This window comes from Bos indicus, chromosome 5 (genome assembly GCF_029378745.1).
Source record: "Bos indicus isolate NIAB-ARS_2022 breed Sahiwal x Tharparkar chromosome 5, NIAB-ARS_B.indTharparkar_mat_pri_1.0, whole genome shotgun sequence".
Taxonomy (NCBI): domain Eukaryota; kingdom Metazoa; phylum Chordata; class Mammalia; order Artiodactyla; family Bovidae; genus Bos; species Bos indicus.
This window is the reverse complement of record NC_091764.1, coordinates 29694681-29708393: the sequence shown is the minus strand read 5'-3', so window position 1 is coordinate 29708393 and position 13713 is coordinate 29694681. Positions and strand designations below refer to the sequence as shown.

Sequence of the window (13713 nt, the reverse complement as noted above, 5' to 3'; positions counted from 1 at the left end):
CCTGCTTATCTTTCTGGTTTTATCGATGACTACTACCTCCTATCCTCTAGGGTTAAGCTCTCTTGAAAATTTCCCCATTTTTAAAGAAAGCATAGCCCAACTACACTTTGTTCAGTTCAGTCACTCAGTCATGTCTGACTCTTTGCGACCCCATGAGCTGGAGCTCACCAGGCTTCCCTGTCCGTCGCCAACTCCCAGAGCCTACCCAAACTCATGTCCATTGCATTGGTGATGCCATCCAACCATCTCATCCTCTGTCATCCCCTTCTCCTCCTGCCTTCAATCTTCCATAGAATTAGGGTCTTTTCCAATGAGTCATCTCTTCGCATCAGGTGCCCAAAGTATTGGAGTTTCAGCTTCAGCATCAGTCCTTCCAATGAATATTCAGGACTGATTTCCTTTAGAACTGACTGGTTGGATCTCTTTGCAGTCCAAGGGACTCTCAAGAGTCTTCACCAACACCACAGTTCAAAAGCATCAATTCTTCAGCACTCAGCTTTCTTTGTAGTCCAGATCTCACGTTCATACATGACTACTGGAAAAACCATAGCTTTGACTAGACGGACCTTTGTTGGCAAAGTAATGTTTCTGCTTTTTAATATGCTGTCTAGGTTGGCCATAACTTTTCTTCCAAGGAGTAAGCCTCTTTTAATTTCATAGCTGCAGTCACCATCTGTAGTGATTTTGGAGCCCAGAAAAATAAAGTTAGCCAGTGTTTCCCCATCTATTTCCCATGAAGTGATAGGACCAGATGCCATGATCTTAGTTTTCTGAATGTTGAGCTTTTTTTTTTTTTTCACAATATTGTATTGGTTTTGCCAAATATTGAAATGAATCCACCACAGGTATACATGTGTTCCCCATCCTGAACCTTCCTCCCTCCTCCCTCCCCATACCATCCCTCTGGGTCGTCTCAGTGCACCAGCCCCAAGCATCCAGTATCGTGCATCGAACCTGGACTGGCGACTTGTTTCATATATGATATTATACATGTTTCAATGCCATTCTCCCAAATCATCCCACCCTCTCCCTCTCCCACAGAGTCCAAAAGACTGTTCTATACATCAGTGTCTCTTTTGCTGTCTCGTATACAGGGTTATTGTTACCATCTTTCTAAATTCCATATATATGTGTTAGTATACTGTATTGGTGTTTTTCTTTCTGGCTTACTTCACTCTGTATAATAGGCTCCAGTTTCATCCACTTCATTAGAACTGATTCAAATGTATTCTTTTTAATGGCTGAGTAATACTCCATTGTGTATATGTACCACTGCTTTCTTATCCATTCATCTGCTGATGGACATCTAGGTTGCTTTCATGTCCTGTCTATTATAAACAGTGCTGTGATGAACATTGGGGTACACGTGTCTCTTTCCCTTCTGGTTTCCTCAGTGTGTATGCCCAGAAGTGGGATTGCTGGATCATAAGGCAGTTCTATTTCCAGTTTTTTAAGGAATCTCCACACTGTTCTCCATAGTGGCTGTACTAGTTTGCATTCCCACCAACAGTGTAAGAGGGTTCCCTTTTCTCCACACCCTCTCCAGCATTTATTGCTTGTAGACTTATGGATCGCAGCCATTCTGACTGGCGTGAAATGGTACCTCGTAGTGGTTTTGATTTGCATTTCTCTGATAATGAGTGATGTTGAGCATCTTTTCATGTGTTTGTTAGCCATCTGTATATCTTCTTTGGAGAAATGTCTATTTAGTTCTTTGGCCCATTTTTTGATTGGGTCATTTATTTTTCTGGAATTGAGCTGTAGGAGTTGCTTGTATATTTTTGAGATTAGTTGTTTGTCAGTTGCTTCATTTGCTATTATTTTCTCCCATTCTGAGGGCTGTCTTTTCACCTTGCTAATAGTTTCCTTTGTTGTGCAGAAGCTTTTAAGTTTAATTAGGTCCCATTTGTTTATTTTTGCTTTTATTTCCAATATTCTGGGAGGTGGGTCATAGAGGATCCTGCTGTGATGTGTGTCGGAGAGTGTTTTGCCTATGTTCTCCTCTAGGAGTTTTATAGTTTCTGGTCTTACGTTTAGATCTTTAATCCATTTTGAGTTTATTTTTGTGTATGGTGTTAGAAAGTGGTCTAGTTTCATTCTTTTACAAGTGGTTGACCAGTTTTCCCAGCACCACTTGTTAAAGAGATTGTCTTTAATCCATTGTATATTCTTGCCTCCTTTGTCAAAGATAAGGTGTCCATATGTGCGTGGATTTATCTCTGGGCTTTCTATTTTGTTCCATTGATCTATATTTCTGTCTTTGTGCCAGTACCATACTGTCTTGATGACTGTGGCTTTGTAGTAGAGCCTGAAGTCAGGCAGGTTGATTCCTCCAGTTCCATTCTTCTTTCTCAAGATAGCTTTGGCTATTCGAGGTTTTTTGTATTTCCATACAAATTGTGAAATTATTTGTTCTAGCTCTGTGAAGAATACCGTTGGTAGCTTGATAGGGATTGCATTGAATCTATAAATTGCTTTGGGTGGTATAATCATTTTCACTATATTGATTCTTCCAATCCATGAACATGGTATATTTCTCCATCTATTAGTGTCCTCTTTGATTTCTTTCAAAAATATGGAACGCTTCACGAATTTGCGTGTCATCCTTGCGCAGCGGCCATGCTAATCTTCTCTGTATCGTTCCAATTTTAGTATATGTGCTGCCGAAGCGAGCACTGAATGTTGAGCTTTAAGCCAACCTTTTCACTCTCCTCTTTCACTTTCATCAAGAGGTTCTTTAGTTCTTCTTCACTTTCTGCCATAAGGGTGGTGTCATCTGCATATCTGAGGTTATTGATATCTCTCCGGGCAATCTTGATTCCAGCTTGTGCTTCCTCCAGCCCAGCGTTTCTCATGATGTACTCTGCATAGAAGTTAAATGACCAGGGTGGCAATATACAGGCTTGATGTACTCCTTTTCCTATTTAGAACCAGTCTGTTGTTCCATGTCCAGTTCTAACTGTTGCTTCCTGACTTGCATATAGGTTTCTCAAGAGGCAGGTCAGGTGGTCTGGTATTCCCATCTCTTTCAGAATTTTCCATAGTTTATTGTGATCCACACAGTCAAAGGCCTTGGCATAGTCAATAAAGCAGAAATAGATGTTTTTCTGGAACTCTCTTGCTTTTTTGATGATCCAGCGGATGTTGGCAATTTGATCTCTGGTTCCTCTGCCTTTTCTAAAACCAGCTTGAACATCTGGAAGTTCACGGTTCACGTATTGCTGAAGACTGGCTTGGGGAATTTTGAGCATTACTTTCCTAGAGTGTGAGGTGAGTGCAATTGTGCAGTAGTTTGAGCATTCTTTGGCATTTCCTTTCTTTAGGATTGGAATGAAAACTGATGGGCACTTGGCTGCTTCCATATCTTGGCTATTGTAAATGCTGCTATGAATTACTATGAATGTTAGAATGTAATCTTTTTTTAAATATATACCTAGGAGTGGAATTTCTGGGTCATATGGTAGTTCTATTTCTAGTTTTTTGAGGAAACTCCATCCTGTTTTCCACAGTGGTGTACCAGTTTACATTCCTACCAGCAGTGTTCAAGTGTTCACTTTTCTCCAGAACACCAACATTTGTTATTTATGATCTTTTTGATAATAGCCATTCTGATAGGTGTGGGGTGATATCTCATTGTGGCTTTGATTTGCTGTTTCTCTGATGATTAATGATGCTGAGCATCTTTTCATACACTGTTGGTCATCTGCATATCTTCTTTGGAAAAATGTCTATTCAGGTCTCCTGCCCTTTTTATTTTTTTTTCTTTTTTTTTTCCCCCTGCCCTTTTTAAAAAATTGATTTATTTTTTTGATGTTGAATTGTATAAGCTGTTTATATATTTTGGATATGATTCCCTTATGAGTCATATCATTTGCAAATGTTTTCTCCCATTCAGTATATTGTTTTATTGATGGTTTTCTTTGCTGTGCAAAAGCTTTTAAGTTTAATTAGGTCCCATTTATTTATTTTTGTTCTTGTTTCTTTTGCTTTAGGTCACAGATCCAAAAAAAAAAAAAAAATTGCTGTGATTTCTGCCAAAAAGTGTTCTGCATATGTTTTCTTCTAGGAGTTTTATGATTCCTGGTCTTGCATTTAGGTCTTTAATTCATTTTGAGTTTATTTTTGTATATGATTTGAGAAAATGTTCTGATTTTATTGTTTACATTTAGCTGTCCAGTTTTTCGAGCATGACCTATTGAAGAAACTGTCTTTTCTCCATTGTATATTCTGAGACAAGGAAAAGAAATAAAAAGAATCTAAACTGGAAAGGAAAAAGTAAAACTGTCACTATTTGCAGAAGACATGATACTATACACAGAAAATCCTAATGATGCCACCAAAAAATTACTGGAGCTCACCAATGAATATGGTGAAGTTGCAGAATACAAAATTAATATACAAAAATCTGTTGCATTTTTATAAAGTAACTCTCAGAAGGAGAAATTAAGAAAACAATTCCGTTTGCAATTGCATCAAAAAAGAATAAAAACCTAGGAATAAACCTACCTAAAGTGGTAAAAGAGCTGGATTCAGAAAGCTATGCTGATGAAAGAAACTGAGGATGACACAAACCGATGGAAAGATATACTGTGCTCAGGGATTGAAAGAATTAATACTGTTAAAATACCCAAGGCAATTTACAGTGGCTTTTTTCACAGACCTAGAACAAATAATTTAAAAATTTGTTTGGAGGCAAAAAGACTCATAATAGTGAAAACAGTCTTGACAAATAAGTACAGAGCTAGAGGTATCACATTCCCTGGCTTCAGACTACATTACAGAAAGCAGAAGTTTTAAGTTTTGATGAAGTGCAGTTTATCAATTTTTTTCTTTTACAGCTTTGTGGTTTTTTGAATTCTGTCTAAGAAATGTTTGTCTAACCCAAGGTTTCAAAGATTTTTGTCTATGTTTTGTAGTTCTAGAAATTTTATAGTTTCATCTCTTACCTGTTGTTTTATGATTCGTTTCATGTTAATTTTTTGGTATACAGTGGCAAGTAAGGGTAAAGGTTTTTCCATGTAGATATCCAGATATTCCAGCATCATTTGTTGAAAAGGTTATCCTTTCCCCCATTGAATTACACTCATCCTTTTTTTGAAATTTAAATGAATATATTTGTGTTGGTCTATTTTTGGACATTCTATTCTATTTAACTATATGTCTATGATAATCTTTTAGTAATGAAAATAATTGCTGGTGGAAACCATTCTGAAGTTATTCTTGGATATTATGAGACAAGGTTGAATTCTATACATGTGAAAAATTTGCATTCTTCCCAGACACCTAGTACTCTAAGTGAAAAACGTATATATATACTTAACATATTTTTCCATAAACGAATATACATTTTTTATGTAAAACAAGTAATTAGGCATTTTTTTGTTTGCTTAGAGCTTACTTCTCCCAGAGTATAAAAAAGAGAGTAAAATAAATTCTTGTCATGTGGAAATCTTTATAATAACCAAAACTATATTCTATTGAGGAAAAATGAAAAAATATAGAAAAGTTCAAAGAATAAAGCAGTATAAATCTGTTCTTTGGGAATAACAGCAGCATCAGTTCAGTTCACTTCAGTCGCTCAGTTGTATGCGACTCTGCGACTGCAGCATGCCAGGTTTCCCTGTCCATCACCAACTCCCGGAGCCTACTCAAACTCATGTCCGTTGCATCCGTGATGCCATCCAACCATCTTATCCTCTGTTGTCCCCTTCTTCCGCCTTCAGTCTTTCCCAGCATCAGGGTCTTTTTCAATGAGTCAGTTCTTATCATCAGGTGGCCAAAGTGTTGGAGTTTCAGCTTCAGCATCAGTCCTTCCAATGAATATTCAGGACTGATTTCCTTTAGGATTGACTGGTTGGATCTCCTTGCAGTCCAAGGGACTCTCAGGAGTCTTCTCCAGCACCATAGTTCAAAAGCATCAATTCTTCAGCACTCAGCTTTCTTTATAGTTCAAATCTCACGTCCATACATGACTACTGGAAAAACCATAGCTTTGACTAGACGGACTTTTGTTGGCAAAGTAATGTCTCTGCTTTTGAATATGCTGTCTAGGTTGGTCATAGCTTTTCTTCCAAGAAGCAGGCGTCTTTTAATTTCATGGCTGCAGTCATCATCTGCAGTGATTTTGGAGCCCATAAAAATAAAGTCTGTCACTGTTTCCATTGCTCCCCATCAATTTGCCATGAAGTGATGGGACCAGATGCCACGATCTTAGTTTTCTGAATGTTGAGTTTTAAGCCAACTTTTTCATTCTCCTCTTTAACTTTCATCAAGAAGCTCATTAGTTCTTCTCTTTCTGCCAAATGGTGGTGTCATCTTTGTATCTGAGGTTATTGATATTTCTCCCAGCAATCTTGATTCCAGCATGTGCTTCATCCAACCCAGCATTTCACATGATGTACTCTGTATATAAGTTATATAAGCAGGGTGACAATATACAGCCTTGACGTACTCCTTTCCTGATTTGGAACCAGTCTGTTACTCCATGTCCAGTCAAATACTACAAATCAAGGAAGGGGATTTCCTGACTTCTGCTTCCGAGCAATTTCAATAAATGAAGGAGGAAGTTATTTTCCTTTTTTAAAAACTTATTGTTGGCAGGATTAGTGTACTTGCACTCTTTTAGGATTTAAAATACGTATACACTGTTACTGAACTTCATAAACCTTTGGGATTTTTGTCAGATTCCCAGTTTGCAGAGTGTTTCAGTAAAAAGTCACTCTGTTGTGGAAATGTGCCAGAGTCAGGGAGATGATGCGTTACCAAAAGGGAATAGAATGCCCAAACATTAACAATTGACTTTGAGGGAACCCTTGCTCTGGTGAAATAGGCATAGGATTTGGAATCAGAATACATTTGAATTTCATCTCTTTGACTTCTTAACATGGTGTGGGGTAGGGAGTGGTTTGCTCATGTTTCTTAACTTCTTTAAGTCTCAGCTTCTTCTTTGGCAATAATAATACTTGGCTGACAGTGTTGCCATGACGATGAAATTAAATGACCTAGTATTTTGCTTAGTATATGCTCCACATTCAGTAAATATCATATCCCTTTCCCCTTTCTCTCAGTCCTTCTACATTTAGACTGAGAAGTTTTCTGGAAGTCAATTACATACCTCACAGCAGAAGCTAATTTGTTGGTTCTTCCTCATTTTGGGAAGAGGTAAAAGATGGATAGAAGTTTGAAAAACACTGGGGAACAGGAGAACAGATGAGCTTAGGGATCAGACTCTAGGATAAGAAACTAGTTCAGCAGGAAGTATGTGCTGTCAGCCCCTTAAGGATCATATGTTCAAGGTGTCCAATCCCATCTCACATGTTTAATACCTCAAATGTCACTTGATGGTAGAAGACTCTCTAGGGAATTCTGTGAGAACAGTGCCCAGCTGTAGTGGAAGGCTGACCTGAGAGCACCTTTTAGACTTTTTCTATCCCTCTTTGTCCTTGTGTAATTTAGTTGTGTCCTCTCTTGCTTCAACTTTTAAATTCAAAGACACTTATTATTAGTGTTTGTCACCTTAAATTACCAGATTCTGGCTCTCTTCATTGCCTCCCACCTTTAGCCTATGAAAGAGACAGTGGCACTACCTAATTTAAGCTGCTTCTTATTCTTCCTCCCTGCTTCCCCACACACCTGCCCTTTCACTTTAATTTCATTGCTAAAGCAGGAAAAATCTTTTCAAAATGCCCCAGCTGCTAGCAAACAACACATCCTTATGTGTGCAAATATCTTAATGTACATTGGGGATATTACATAAAAATTCTCAATTTTTATTTTGAGAACATAGGCCAAAACTGAAAACACTCCCAATTAGTCTGATTAGACTAACTGACTGTTATGTCTGTACCACTACTCCAATTTTGCTTTTTCGATGATCCAGTGGATGTTGGCAATTTGATCTCTTTCTGGTTCCTCTGCCTTTTCTAAAACCAGCTTGAACATCTGGAAGTTCACGGTTCATGTATTGCTAAAGCCTGGCTTGGAGAATTTTAAGCATTACTTTACTAGCGTGTGAGATAAGTGCAATTGTGCAGTAGTTTGAGCATTCTTTGGCATTGCCTTCCTTTGGGACTGGAATGAAAACTGACCTTTTCCAGTCCTGTGGCCACTGCTGAGTTTTCCAAATTTGCTGGCATATTGAGTGCAGCACTTTCACAGCATCATCTTTCAAGATTTAAAATAGCTCAACTGGAATTCCATCACCTCCACTAGCTTTGTTCGTATTGATGCTTCAGAGAAGGCAATGGCAACCCACTCCAGTACTCTTGCCTGGAAAATCCCATGGACGCAGGAGCCTGGTAGGCTGCAGTCCATGGAGTTTCGAAGAGTCGGACACAACTGAGCGACTTCACTTTCAACTTTCCACTTTCATGCATTGAAGAAGGAAATGGCAACCCACTCCAGTGTTCTTGCCTGGAGAATCCCAGGGATGGGGGAGCCCGGTGGGCTGCCGTCCATGGGATTGCACAGAGTCAGACATGACTGAAGCGACTTAGTAGCAGCAGCAAGGCCTAATTGACTTCACATTCCAGGATGTCTGGCTCTAGGTGAGTGATCACATCATTGTGACTATCTGGGTCATGAATATCTTTTTTTGTACAGTTCTTCTGTGTATTCTTGCCACCTCTTCTTAATATCTTCTGCTTCTGTCAGTTTCCTACCATTTCTGTCCTTTATTGAGCCCATTTTTGCATAAAATGTTCCCTTGGTATCTCTAATATTCTTGAAGAGATCTCTAGTCTTTCCCATTCTATTGTTTTCCTCTCTTTCTTTGCACTGATCACTGAGGAAGGTTTTCTCATCTCTCCTTGCTATTCTTTGGAACTCTGCATTCAAATGGGTATATCTTTCTTTTTCCCTTTTGCTTCCCTTCTTTTCACAGCTATTTATAAGTCCTCCTCAGATACCCATTTTGCTTTTTTGCATTTCTTTTTCTTGAGGATGGTCTTGATTCCTGTCTACTGTACAATGTCACGAACCTCCATCCATAGTTCATCAGGCACTCTTGTCTATCAGATCTAGTCCCTTAAATCTATTTCTCACTTCCACTGTATAGTCATAAGGGATTTGATTTAGGTCATACTGAATGGTCTAGTGGTTTTCTCCTTTCTTCAATTTCAGTCTGAATTTGGTAATAAGGAGTTCATGATCTGAGCCACAGTCAGCTCCTGGTCTTGTTTTTGCTGACTCTGTATACAGCTTCTCCATCTTTGGCTGCAATGAATATAATCAATCTGATTTCAGTGTTGACCATCTGGTGATGTCCATGTGTAGAGTCTTCTCTTGTGTTGTTGGAAGAGGGTGTTTGTGTGACCAGTGCGTTCTCTTGGCAGAGCAATATTAGCCTTTGTCCTGCTTCATTCTGTACTCCAAGGCCAAATTTGCCCATTACTCCAGGTGTTTTTTGACTTCCTACTTTTGCATTCCTGTCCCCTATAATGAAAAGCACATCTTTTTTGGGTGTTAGTTCTAGAAGGTCTTGTAGGTCTTCATAGAAATGTTCAACTTCAGCTTCTTCAGAATGACTGTTCGGGGCATAGACTTGGATTACCGTGATATTGAATGGTTTGCCTTGGAAACAGAGATCATTCTGTCGTTTTTGAGATTGCATCCAAGTACTGCATTTTGGACTCTTTTGTTGACTATGATGGCTACTCCATTTCTTCTAAGGGGTTCCTGCCCACAATAGTAGATATAATGGGCATCTGAGTTAAATTCACCCATTCCAATCCATTCCTAGAATGCCGGTGTTCACTCTTGCCATCTCCTCTTTGACCACTTCCAAGTTGCCTTGATTCATGGACCTAACATTCCAGGTTCCTATACAATATTGCTCGTTACAGCATTGGACCTTGCTTCTGTCACCAGTCCCATCCACAACTGGGTGTTGCTTTTGCTTTGGCTCCATCCCTTTATTATTTCTGGAATTATTTCTCCACTGATCTCCAGTAGCATATTGGGCACCTACCGACCTGGGGAGCTCATCTTTTAGTGTCCTATCTTTTTGCCTTTTCATACTGTTCATGGGGTTCTCAAAGCAAGAGAGTTCCAGAAAAACATCTTATTTCTGCTCTATTGACTATGCCAAAGCCTTTGACGGTATGGATCACAATAAACTGTGGAAAATTCTTAAAGAGATGGGAATACCAGACCACCTGACCTGCCTGTTGAGAAATCTGTATGGAGGTCAGGAAGAAACCTTTAGAACAGGACATGCAACAACAGACTGGTTCCAAATTGAGAATGGAGTACGTCAAAGCTGTATATTGTCACCCTACTTATTTAACTTATATGCAGAGTACATCATGAGAAACGCTGGGCTGGAGGAAGCACAAGTTAGAATCAAGACTGCCGGGAGAAATATCATAACTTCAGATATGCAGATGACACCACCCTTATGGCAGAAAGTGAAGAAGAACTAAAGAGCCGCTGAAAGTGAAAGAGGAGAGTGAAAAAGTTGGCTTAAAGCTCAATATTCAGAAAACTAAGATCATGGCATCTGGTCCCATCACTTCATGGCAAATAGATGGGAAAACAGTGGAAACAGTGGTTGACTATTTTTCTGAGCTCCAAAATCACTGCAGATGGTGATTGAAGCCATGAAATTAAAAGATGCTCACTCCTTGGAAGGAAATTTATGACCAACCTAGATAGCATATTAAAAAGCAGAGACATTACTTTGCCAACAAAGGTTCATCTAGTCAAGGGTATGGTTTTTCCAGTGGTCATGTATGGATGTGAGAGTTGGACTATAAAGAAAGCTGAGTGCAGAATTGATGTTTTTGAACTGTGGTGTTGGAGAAGACTCTTGAGAGTCCCTTGGCCTGCAAGGAGATCCAACCAGTCAATCCTAAAGGATATCAGTCCTGGGTGTTCATCGGAAGGACTGATGCTAAAGCTGAAACTCCAATACTTTGGCCAAATGATGCGAAGAGCTGACTCATTGGAAAAGACCCTGATGCTAGGAAAGATGGAGGACAGGAGGAGAAGGGAACGACAGAGGATGAGATGGTTGGATGGCATTACCAACTCAATGGACATGGGTTTGGGTGGACTCCAGGAGTTGGTGATGGACAGGGAGGCCTGGCGTGCTGCGGTTCATGGGGTCACAAAGACTAGGACATGACTTAGCGACTGAAGTGACTGACTGACTGACTACTCCAATTTTATGATGTCTGTATCACTATTCCAATTCTAATGAAGAACAAAATGAAGATTAGACTTTCTATATTGTTTACACACTGTATTAGACCTTGTGAATATAAACAGTACAAGATTTATACCTCATACTTAAGTGACCAGGAAGGCATTTAAGATTAGACTTCAAAGTCCCTAATTCTGTTTTTCTGGCATGTACAAAAATTCTGTTGTATAACACATTGGATCTATCTCAAGCATAAAAATGCACAGACTTCTCTTATTCTGTGTATAAAATATATTCATATACATACATATATTTAACTTAAACTATAACACCTATCAAGTTATATTTCCTTGATTGATTTCCAAAAAGTTCATTATTTTTTATAGATTTTTAAACTACTTATTTTGACTGTGCTGGGTCTAGTTTTACATGCAGGCTTTCTCTAGTTGCAGCACATGGTCATCTCATTGAGGTGGCTTCTCTTGTTGTGGCACGCAGTTCTAGAGCACATGGCCTTCAGTTGTTGTGGCACATGGGCTTAGTTTCCTTGTGGCATGTGGAATCTTCCTGGACCACAGATCAAACCCATGTTCCCTGCCTTGGCAGACAGATTTTTAACCATTGGACCACCAGGGAAGTCCAAGCTCATTCTTTTATCTGTTCCTTTTTTTGATGCATGAATTTGAACCTGCTCATATATATATATATATATATATATATATATATATATGTATATATATATATACCAACTTTTTTTTCACTTTCTGTCACAGTATCACTCAGATGTAGCACCATCAATAGTAAGAAAAACAGTGCCATTAACACTCTTTTCTGTAGAGTTCTAGTTAGAAGAAATAATTGAGAGTCTTAATGTTTAAGCCATTGGTACATGGATATTCTGGTTCATGCTACTCAAAACACAAATAAAGAAATTCAGTCTATAGTTAAAGCTTCTGACCTAGATGGCTTTATTTAGGTATTCTTCCAGATTTTCAAAGACTAAATTATTTACATCTTATGTAAACATTTCAAAAAAATAGAAAAAGTGGAAATATTCTCCAGCTCTTTCCATAAGACCATGATAGCCATGATACTAAAACAAGACAGGGAGTGAAAGAAAAAGGCCAATCTCATAAAAATTCTAAGTAAATTATTAGTAAACTGAACCTAGCAGTGGATGAAAAGGGAATATGATAGGTCTAATTGGGTTTATTCCAGGAATGCAAGGAGGTTTAACACTCAAGACAAAACACACTGTCACCATAAATTACCATAGTAACAGATCAGAGGAGGAAAAACTGGTCATCTGGAAAGAGGAAGAACAAGCACTTGAATTCAGTACCCATTCATGATAAAAGCTCTTTATTGTTGTTGTTCAGTTGCTCAGACTCTTTGTGACCCCATGGACTGCAGCACACCAGGCTTCCCTATCCTTCACCATTTCCCGGAGCCTGCTCAAACTCATATCCATTGAGTCAGTGATGCCATCGAACCATCTCATCTTCTGTCTTCCCCTTCTCCTCCTGCCTTCAATCTTTCCCAGCATCAGGGTCTTTTGCAGTGAATTGGCTCTTTGCATCAGGTGACCAAAGTATTGAAGCTTCAACTTCACCGTCATTCCTTCTAATGAATATTCAGGATTGATTTCCTTTAGGATTGAATGATTTGATCTCCTTGCAGTCCAAGGAGTCTCTCTAGAGTCTTCTCCAACACCACAGTTCAAAAGCATCAGTTCTTTGGCATTCAGCCTTCTTTATGGTCCAACTCCAGTATCCATCCATACATGACTGCTGGAAAAACCATACACTATACAGACCTTTGTTAGCAAAGTAATGTCTCTGCTTTTTGATATGCCATCTAGGTTTGTCATAGCTTTTCTTCCAAGGAGCAAGGCTTTTAATTTCATGGCTGCAGGCTTTTAATTTCATGGCTGCAGTCACCATCTGCAGAATTTGGAGTCCAAGAAAATAAAGTCTGTCACTGTTTGCATTGTTTCTCCATCTATTTGTCATGAAGTGATGGGACCAGATGCCATGATCTTAGTTATTTAAATGTTGAGTTTTAAGCCAGCTTTTTCACTCTCCTCTTTCACCTTCATCAAGAGGCTTTTTAGTTCCTCTTCACTTTTTTCCATAAGGGTGGTGGCATCTGCATATCTAGGTTATTGATATTTCTCCTGGCAATCTTGATTCCAGCTTGTGAGATGTCCAGCCTAACATTTCATATAATGTACTCTGCATATAAGTTAAATAAGCAGGGTGACAGTATACAGCCTTGATGTACTCCTTTCCCAATTTGGAACCAGTCAATTGTTCCATGTCCAGTTCTAACTGTTGCTTCTTGACCTGCACACAGGTTTCAGAGGAGGCAGGTAAGGTGGTCTGGTATTCTCATCTCTTTAAGAATTTTCCACAGTTTGTTGTGGTCCACACAGTCAAAGGCTTTAGTGTAGTCAATGAAGTAGGAGTAGATGTTTTTCTGAAACTCTCCGGCTTTTTCAATGATCCAATGGATGTTGGAAATTTGATCTCTGGTTCCTCTGCCTTTTCTAAATCCAGTTTGAACATCTG

The 13713-nt window shown here is 38.9% G+C and overlaps 1 non-coding gene across 1 annotated transcript; it reads right to left on the bottom strand.

The window, feature by feature from the left end:
* Positions 1-2569: 2569 nt before the first annotated feature.
* LOC139183393 (U6 spliceosomal RNA) lies at positions 2570-2676 on the bottom strand. Its single transcript, XR_011566981.1, has one exon. It is a non-coding gene; the product is annotated as a U6 spliceosomal RNA (small nuclear RNA).
* Positions 2677-13713: the final 11037 nt, after the last annotated feature.